Genomic DNA, 7,614 nt, shown 5'->3' on the forward strand with positions numbered 1-7,614 from the left:
TTTTGCCATTTCTGGCTCTCATGTGTTCCCTCAGCTGTGTGAGGAGCCAGGCTCCAGCAGAGACAACAGGCAGCAGCTCATGTCACTCACAGGATTAATTCCTGTCTCTCTGGGTAGAGTTCTCCAGACCTCTGGGAATTTCAAGGTGATTTAGGGCACTTTTTGCTTTGTTTCCTGCAGCTTTGTGAGAAGAGGCAAGCCTGCCTCAGCGTTGGGGGTGAGGAGCAGTGCCAGGCCTGCAGAATAAGCTGGGAAAGGCTGGGTGGTTGTGAGAGGTTTTCCTGCAGAGGGAAGAACCAGCTGGGGTCACACAGGGCTGGCAGGGAGGGAGAGGCTGCTCTCTGTGCCCTGAGTGGGCAGAGAGGGGACCTGAGCTGAAATTGGGCATCTCAGCCTTGTGCTGCAGCTCTGAGCTCTGTGCTGAGCTCCTGCCTGATCTGCAGCCAGAGTTCCCAGTTTGGTGCAGGTTTCTGGGGCAGCTGGAGATGTTCAGTGCTGGGTTAATGGTTGGACTCGATCTCAGAGATCTTTTCCAGCCTAAATGATTCTAGGATTAGGACTTGATTTGGTATCTCAGTGGCCTGTTTATCTTGGAATTTGCTGTTAGGCTGCTGCAGTTCTGTGTTCTACCAGCCCAAAGGGATGGGAGATGTGCCCTTGGGCAGCTGTTCCCATTGCTTGTCCCTAAAACCAGCTCTTCTTCAGCTGGATCTGTAGCTCTGATTGCAGGTTCCTCCCCACCTCAATATCCCCACCAAAAAAAAAATCCTTAACTTTTACACAACTGACTTGATAAATTTTGCTTTTAGCTCTTAAATTACAATTAATTTTTTTTAATGGAGACTAAAATCCAGATTGCATTGATGGCCCTGCAAGTACCTGAGGCTTAGGTCCCTCTCCCAAGTACTGACCTGTCTGTGGCCTCTGTCCTTTGTCACCTGGGCAAGGTGTCACCTGTTGTTGGCACAGGTTGTGCATCTGCCCTTCTCCAGACTCCCTGACCCTTCTGAACCTTTCCAGTGGCAGTGCCAAGGCTCTCCTGATGGCCAAACCTGCTTGGCTGGCTGGAGAGAAGGGCTTTGGTGGAGGCTGATGCCCTGTGGGAATTTTCCCAGCTCTGCCTTGCCCCTGTAGTGGCATCTTTTTATTTATAACTCACCTGGCTGGCCTCAAAATGTCAGGATAATTCCTGATTAAAGGGAAAACTGCTGGTACCCCCTGGCTTCATTCTGTCTGGAGCAAAGGAAATAGCAAATTTTGTATTAATATTCCTCCTCTGATGCCTTTTCTCACCTGCTGCTCCGAGCCTGGCAGGCTTTTGTGACATTTCAGAAGAAAATCCCCTCTGCTTTGGCTGAGGGTGAGGAAAGCTGAGGAAAGCATCCAGTGCAGCTGGATTTGGGAATGCTGGGGATGCTCCTGTGCCTGTTCCTTTGTGCGTGGCTCTGCTGATGCTTCCAGAGCCAGGCAGGATAACATGGAGTTAAAACTCCAGCTCTGGAACCTTTGGGAAAGGGGAGACAGATTTAGGAGCAGGCAGTTTGGGTCTGATCCCCCATGGTGAGGGGGATGCTCCTGCTTTCCCAGGGCTTTGCTGTGCTTGGTACAGGCTGTGCCACCCCTGCCCAGCTCTGCATTCCCCTCTGCTTTCCCAAATCCCAGTTCTGCAGCCCTTGGGATCTTTGTGAGAGCTGTTGACAGGGATGATGTGTGCTGGGGCCCTGCAGATGGTGATAAATCCCTGCTGCCGACGTCTCCTCGTCCTTGTGGCTCTGCAGGAAATCTTGGGGACAATTGGCTGCATTTCTTCATCCCAGATGGGTGGAAAGTGCTGGCGAGGATGGAAAACAACTTGTCAGGGGTAGGAATACTCTTGGCAGGAGCTTTTTGGATTAAACAAAGCCTTTGCAGGGAGGCTGCAGAGCCCCAGTGGCCACTGCAAGACCTGGGGCTGGATTCTGGCTCGGGGACAGCTTGGGGACAAGTGTCTGCTTCATGTGCTGGGGATGGGTGCTGCTCCTCCATCCTGCTCCCTGTGTTGTCAGAACACATGGATTTGGCCAGCTGGACAGCAGGAACATCAAAGCTGCACTTTGTTTGCCTTGGTGGGCCTGGTTTGAGAGCTGTGAATGTGCTGTGCTCAGGCGTGGTGCCTGTGGGGTTTGTCAGGCTGGATTTTACTGAGGAGGAGGAAAAAGGAAGGAATTGTTTGTGAATTTGGGTGTCAGCTCCGTGCTGGAGTGAACAGCAGTGCTGCTGCAGCTGCCCTGGAATGGGACAGCAGCAGTGGAGGGCAGTTCCTTAGGAAATGTGTGCTGGGGAAAAAGGGAATTCTGTGCAAACATGCCTGGAGGTGTCAGCTCCCAGGAAAAGCCAAACCACAGCTGGCTCCGTGTTCACTTTTCAACAAGGAGATGACTTTTTCTTGCTTTTTATTAATTTAAACCTAGTGGAACTCGATGGGAGTGTTGGGTGTTGTGTGGAAATGGGTTGTTTAGGCTCAACTTGCTAGTTTAGGGAATGGTAATGTGTTAGCTCTGTCTTGTGGCTGGCTGCTCACGTGGCCACTAATCCTGTGTTCTGTTCAGCCTCCAAAGGCTCCTGCTGCCCCTCCCAGGGGGACAGTGAATTATTTGGGATGTGGAGTGGAAGAGAGAGGCACCAAACTGTGAGTGCCACCGACCTTTGGGTGCTTTGTGTGCTGAACTAAAATGTGTGGTTCTGGTTTTTGTTTGGATTGCAGTCCTTGGAACTTTTGAGGCAAAGAGCACTTGGCTCGACTGTGTTCATTAGCTTAATTAAAGCAATCTGCACTTTTGTTTTGTCATTGATTACTCCCCCTTCCCCCTTCCCATGTGTATTTTGCACTCACCACTTTAACATGACACTGATGGATTAATCTGGGCATTTCCTGTAGGTTTTGAGTGTGGATAAGTCTCTATAAAAAGTATTAAAAATGAAGGTGAAATATAAATCCCTGCTTTGTAGAGAGGGCAGTGGGGGGAAACCATTGGGCATCACCACCACAAATCCCCATGTGGAACATGATAAATTGCATTTTAACCACCTCACCTGTCCAAGGGCTGGGGTTTTGCCTGTTCTTTTCTTGGTGGCTTTGAGAGGAATGGGATGTATAAAATCAAGACCTGGCCTACTTCACTGCAGGTTTTGGAAAGCTGAGCAAGCCCTGTGTGTTACTTTTACACCTGATCATTGTAACCCAAGGAGCCTTTTCCAATTTCAAATAATAAAAAGCAAAGTTTTGTGAACTTAGTTCTGTTTGCTTCCTTTTTTCCCCCACTTTGTCCCAAAGGAAGATGTTGGGCCAGTTCCACCCTCCTGACGTGCAGCTGCCTCTCTTCCAGCGTGGGATAGGAAATCATTCTCCCTTGTTTGGGTACTGGGTGAGCAGTTCTGATTTCCTGAAGATGTCAGACACATCCGACACCTCCTGCTGTGAAATCCCAGTTCCTGCCTTATCCCTGTTCTCTGTCCTCTCCCCCTGCATCTCCCCTGGGGTGCCCGTGGTGCCTGGCTCCCTTCCCCAGCAGATTTGGGGTGGCAGAACTGGCACCCTGAGCCCTGACAAAACCTCCTGCCCTCCCAGGCCCAGCTTTCTCTGCCCAAAAGGAACCCTGAGGTAATCCTGGATAATTTTCTCCCCCATTCTTCCTTCCTGTTGGTCTGAAAGGGATCAGCTGGCAGCAAACCAGCACGAGGGAGGGGGAGGTGATGGTGTCAGCCCCTTCTCTGTGGGATCAGACTCTGTGTTTCCTACACTTCAAATTCACACCCACTCCAGCTCTGCACTGCTTTTCCAAGGGATTCTGTGGAAATGGGAGAGCTCATGGCACGAGCCTAGCTGCCACCAAGGAGCTTTTCCTCCTCCTGCTGCAGGTGCTGTGCCAGCCCCGTGCTCCCTGTCCTGCCTTTCCTGGAGGGAATGTCGAGCTTTGAGTTTTGCAGCCCGGTTTTGCTGGTAAGTTCCTTGGCAGCCCATTCTTTTTGAGAGCAAACCCTGCCCGTGGAGCTCTGAACTCCCCACGTTCAGGCATGAACTCCCAATCCTTGCCCTGTGCCATGACCCAGCATCCTTCTTAACCTCTGTGGGTGATGGGCTCGGCTCCCGGCTCCTGGTTTAATGTCACCTTGTCCCTCCAGAGTCCCTGTGGGGTTCGGTCCCGTGGGGTCAAGGCCGAGGGGTTCAGTTCTGCAGGGTTCAGTCCTGTGGGGTTCAATTCCTTGGGATCAATCCCTTGGGATTCTCCCCAGCAGCCGCGCCGCGCCGTGTCCGCCAGGGGGCGCCCGGAGACCGGACACGGCCACGCGTGGGATTGGGATCGGGATTGGGATCGGGATGGACACGGGATTGGGATCGGGATGGCCACGGGATTGGGATCGGGATTGGGATCGGCATCCACACGGGATTGGGATGGGGATGGACACGGGATGGACACTCGCGGGATTGAGATCGGCATGGACACGGGATGGACACGGGTGGGATTGGGATGGACACGGGATGGACACGCGTGGGATTGGGATCGGCATGGACACGGGATGGACACGGGTGGGATTGGGATGGACACGGGATGGACACGCGTGGGATTGGGATCGGCATGGACACGGGATGGACACGGGTGGGATTGGGATGGACACGGGATGGACACGCGTGGGATTGGGATCGGCATGGACACGGGATGGACACGGGTGGGATTGGGATGGACACGGGATGGACACGCGTGGGATTGGGATCGGCATGGACACGGGATGGACACGGGTGGGATTGGGATGGACACGGGATGGACACGCGTGGGATTGGGATCGGCATGGACACGGGATGGACACGGGTGGGATTGGGATGGACACGGGATGGACACGCGTGGGATTGGGATCGGCATGGACACGGGATTGGGATGGGGATGGACACGGGATGGACACTCGTGGGATTGAGATCGGCATGGACACGGGATGGACACGTGTGGGATTGGGATGGACACGGGATGGACACGCGTGGGATTGGGATCGGCATGGACACGCGTGGGATTGGGATTGGCATGGACACGGGATGGACACACGTAGGATTGGGATCGGCATGGACACGGGATGGACATGGGATGGAACGCATGGGATTGGGATCGGTACAGACATGGATACTCATGGGATTGGGATCCACACGGACATGCGTGGGATTGGGATCTGAACAGACATGGACACGGACATGGACACTCATGGGATGGGGATCCACAAGGACACAGACACTTGTGGGATCAGGATCCACATGGATATGTCCATGTGTCAGGGGTTCACATGGACACCGACACTTGTGGGACCGAGATCCACACGGACACTCGTGAATCAGGATCAAATGGACACTGACATTTGTGGGATCAGGATCCACGTGGACACTCATGGGACTGGGAGCCACAGGGACGTGTGAAGCGTTGCACCCTGAGGCTCCTGGGTCAGGCCACCTGTGGAAATCGGGACCCCTGTGGGATTTGGGACCCCTGGGGTGCCCCTGTGGGACTCGGCCCCTCCTTCCCTGCTCCTGCACCAATCCACTGTCCCACATCCCACCCCTCTCCAGCTGATCCCAAGTGAACCAGTTCCCATCATCCATCTCCAGTACCTGGGGGACAACCCCAAATTCCCTCCCCTCCCTCTCTCCCTTCATATCTTACCTCTCATGGAAGCATTTTCCTCCACGGGTGGCTTCTCCCTGGGGCTTTCTGTCACCTTGTCATCCTTCTCCTCACCTCCGGGAACCCAAATCATTCCTGCCCTGGGACAGGCTGCAGTCCTGGCAGCCCCGTGTGTCCCCTGTCCCTCAGCCCTGGCTTCCACCACCCCTGAGCCCTCAGAGGAGTGTCCCCTTGTTCCCCGCTCCAGTGCCTTGATCCCAGCCCTGCTCCCAGCTTTGGGGGTGTTTTTCCTGGTCTCCCCTGATCCCGAGCTCCGTTCCCTGCCTGGATCAGCCCCTGCATGCCAATTAAAACCAAACGAGGGGATGCTGGTGAGTGATGAGCTGGATGGATCTGCTCCATTTAGGAGTTCGTGGCTAAATAACGTGGAAATTTAATTTTCTGCCGCTCTGGAAAAGAGAGCCCTTGGATATTACTCGTGCACCTTTCCAAGCATTTTTGCTGTGAAGGGAAAACTTGGCTTTGCTTGGACCCTTCCCAAAGATTCCCACATGGACAACTGCTTGTTTCACCCATGACCACATCCTGGCTGCTGCTGGTTTTTAGGGAGAAGGTGCCGAATTGTCCCTGTGCTAGGCGGTGCCTGACAGGGGGGCAGCTGCAGGAAACAAGCAATGGGAAAAAAGCACGGCTGGGAACCAGGAGGCAGGAGCTGTATCCCGGCCCCTGCTCGCACAATTCCCTTCTCCCTTTTGTTCTCTCTGATTGCACAGCCAGGGCGGTGCCTGACAGGGGGGCAGCTGGAGGGGAAACCTTCTCCTCTCCAAAACAAGCAACGGAAAAAAGCACGGCTGGGAGCCAGGAGGCAGGAGCTGTATCCCGGCCCCTGCTCGCACAATTCCCTTCTCCCTTTTGTTCTCTCTGATTGCACAGCCAGGCCTCGGGGCACAGCCTGTCTCTTCCTCCACGCGGGTACAAAGCCCTGCGGAGCGGGGCTGGGACGCGCTGACCCCGGGAATGCCGCCGAGGGAGAGGGAGCCCCGGGCTGGGCTGCTCCCGGGGCAGAGCGGGATGAACCCCCCCGCACCCCGGGTATTCCGGCTGGAGCATCCCCTGGGATGGAGGGATGGATGGATGGATGGATGGATGGATGGATGGATGGATGGATGGATGGATGATGGATGGATGGATGATGGATGGATGGATGGATGATGGATGGATGGATGGATGATGGATGATGGATGGATGGATGATGGATGGATGGATGGATGATGGATGATGGATGGATGATGGATGGATGGATGATGGATGGATGATGGATGATGGATGGATGGATGGATGAGGAAGGAAGGAAGGAAGGAAGGAAGGAAGGAAGGGAGGAAGGGAGGAAGGAAGGGAGGGATGGGAGATGGATAGATGAGGGATGGATGGATGGATGGATGGACGGACGGACGAAGGGAGGGATGCATGGATAGAGGGAAGTATGGAGGGACAGATGGATGGATGATGAATGGATATAAGATGGATGGAGGGAAGGAAGGATGGATGGATGATGGATGATGGATGGATGGATGGATGGATGGATGGATGATGGATGATGGATGGATGGATGGATGGATGGATGGATGGATGGATGGATGGATGGATGGAGGTACTGGGGCAGCACCACAAGCAGCCCGAGCAGGGTCCCCACTGGGCTGGCAGCAGATTTATCACTTCCCTTTCAGCCTTTTGGGGTGGGATATCAGCTCCTCCCGCTGGGCACGGATTCCCTCCTTTCCCAGCACTTCCCTGCCTGGCAGGGCTGTTTCCCATTGGAGAGGGCTCAGGGAGGCGAGGTGGAATTACAGCATTACAGACAAAGCTTTCATATAATCTTCCCTGCACGGGGAGCGTTGCAGGGGGAGCGTTCTGCGGGGCGGGCTGCAAATGAGGCACGGGGGCTGCAGGATGTACAGGGAATTGCTCCATC

The sequence above is a fragment of the Passer montanus genome, unplaced genomic scaffold, assembly GCF_014805655.1.
Source record: "Passer montanus isolate IOZ18808 unplaced genomic scaffold, ASM1480565v1 scaffold98, whole genome shotgun sequence".
Classification (NCBI taxonomy): Eukaryota; Metazoa; Chordata; class Aves; order Passeriformes; family Passeridae; genus Passer; species Passer montanus.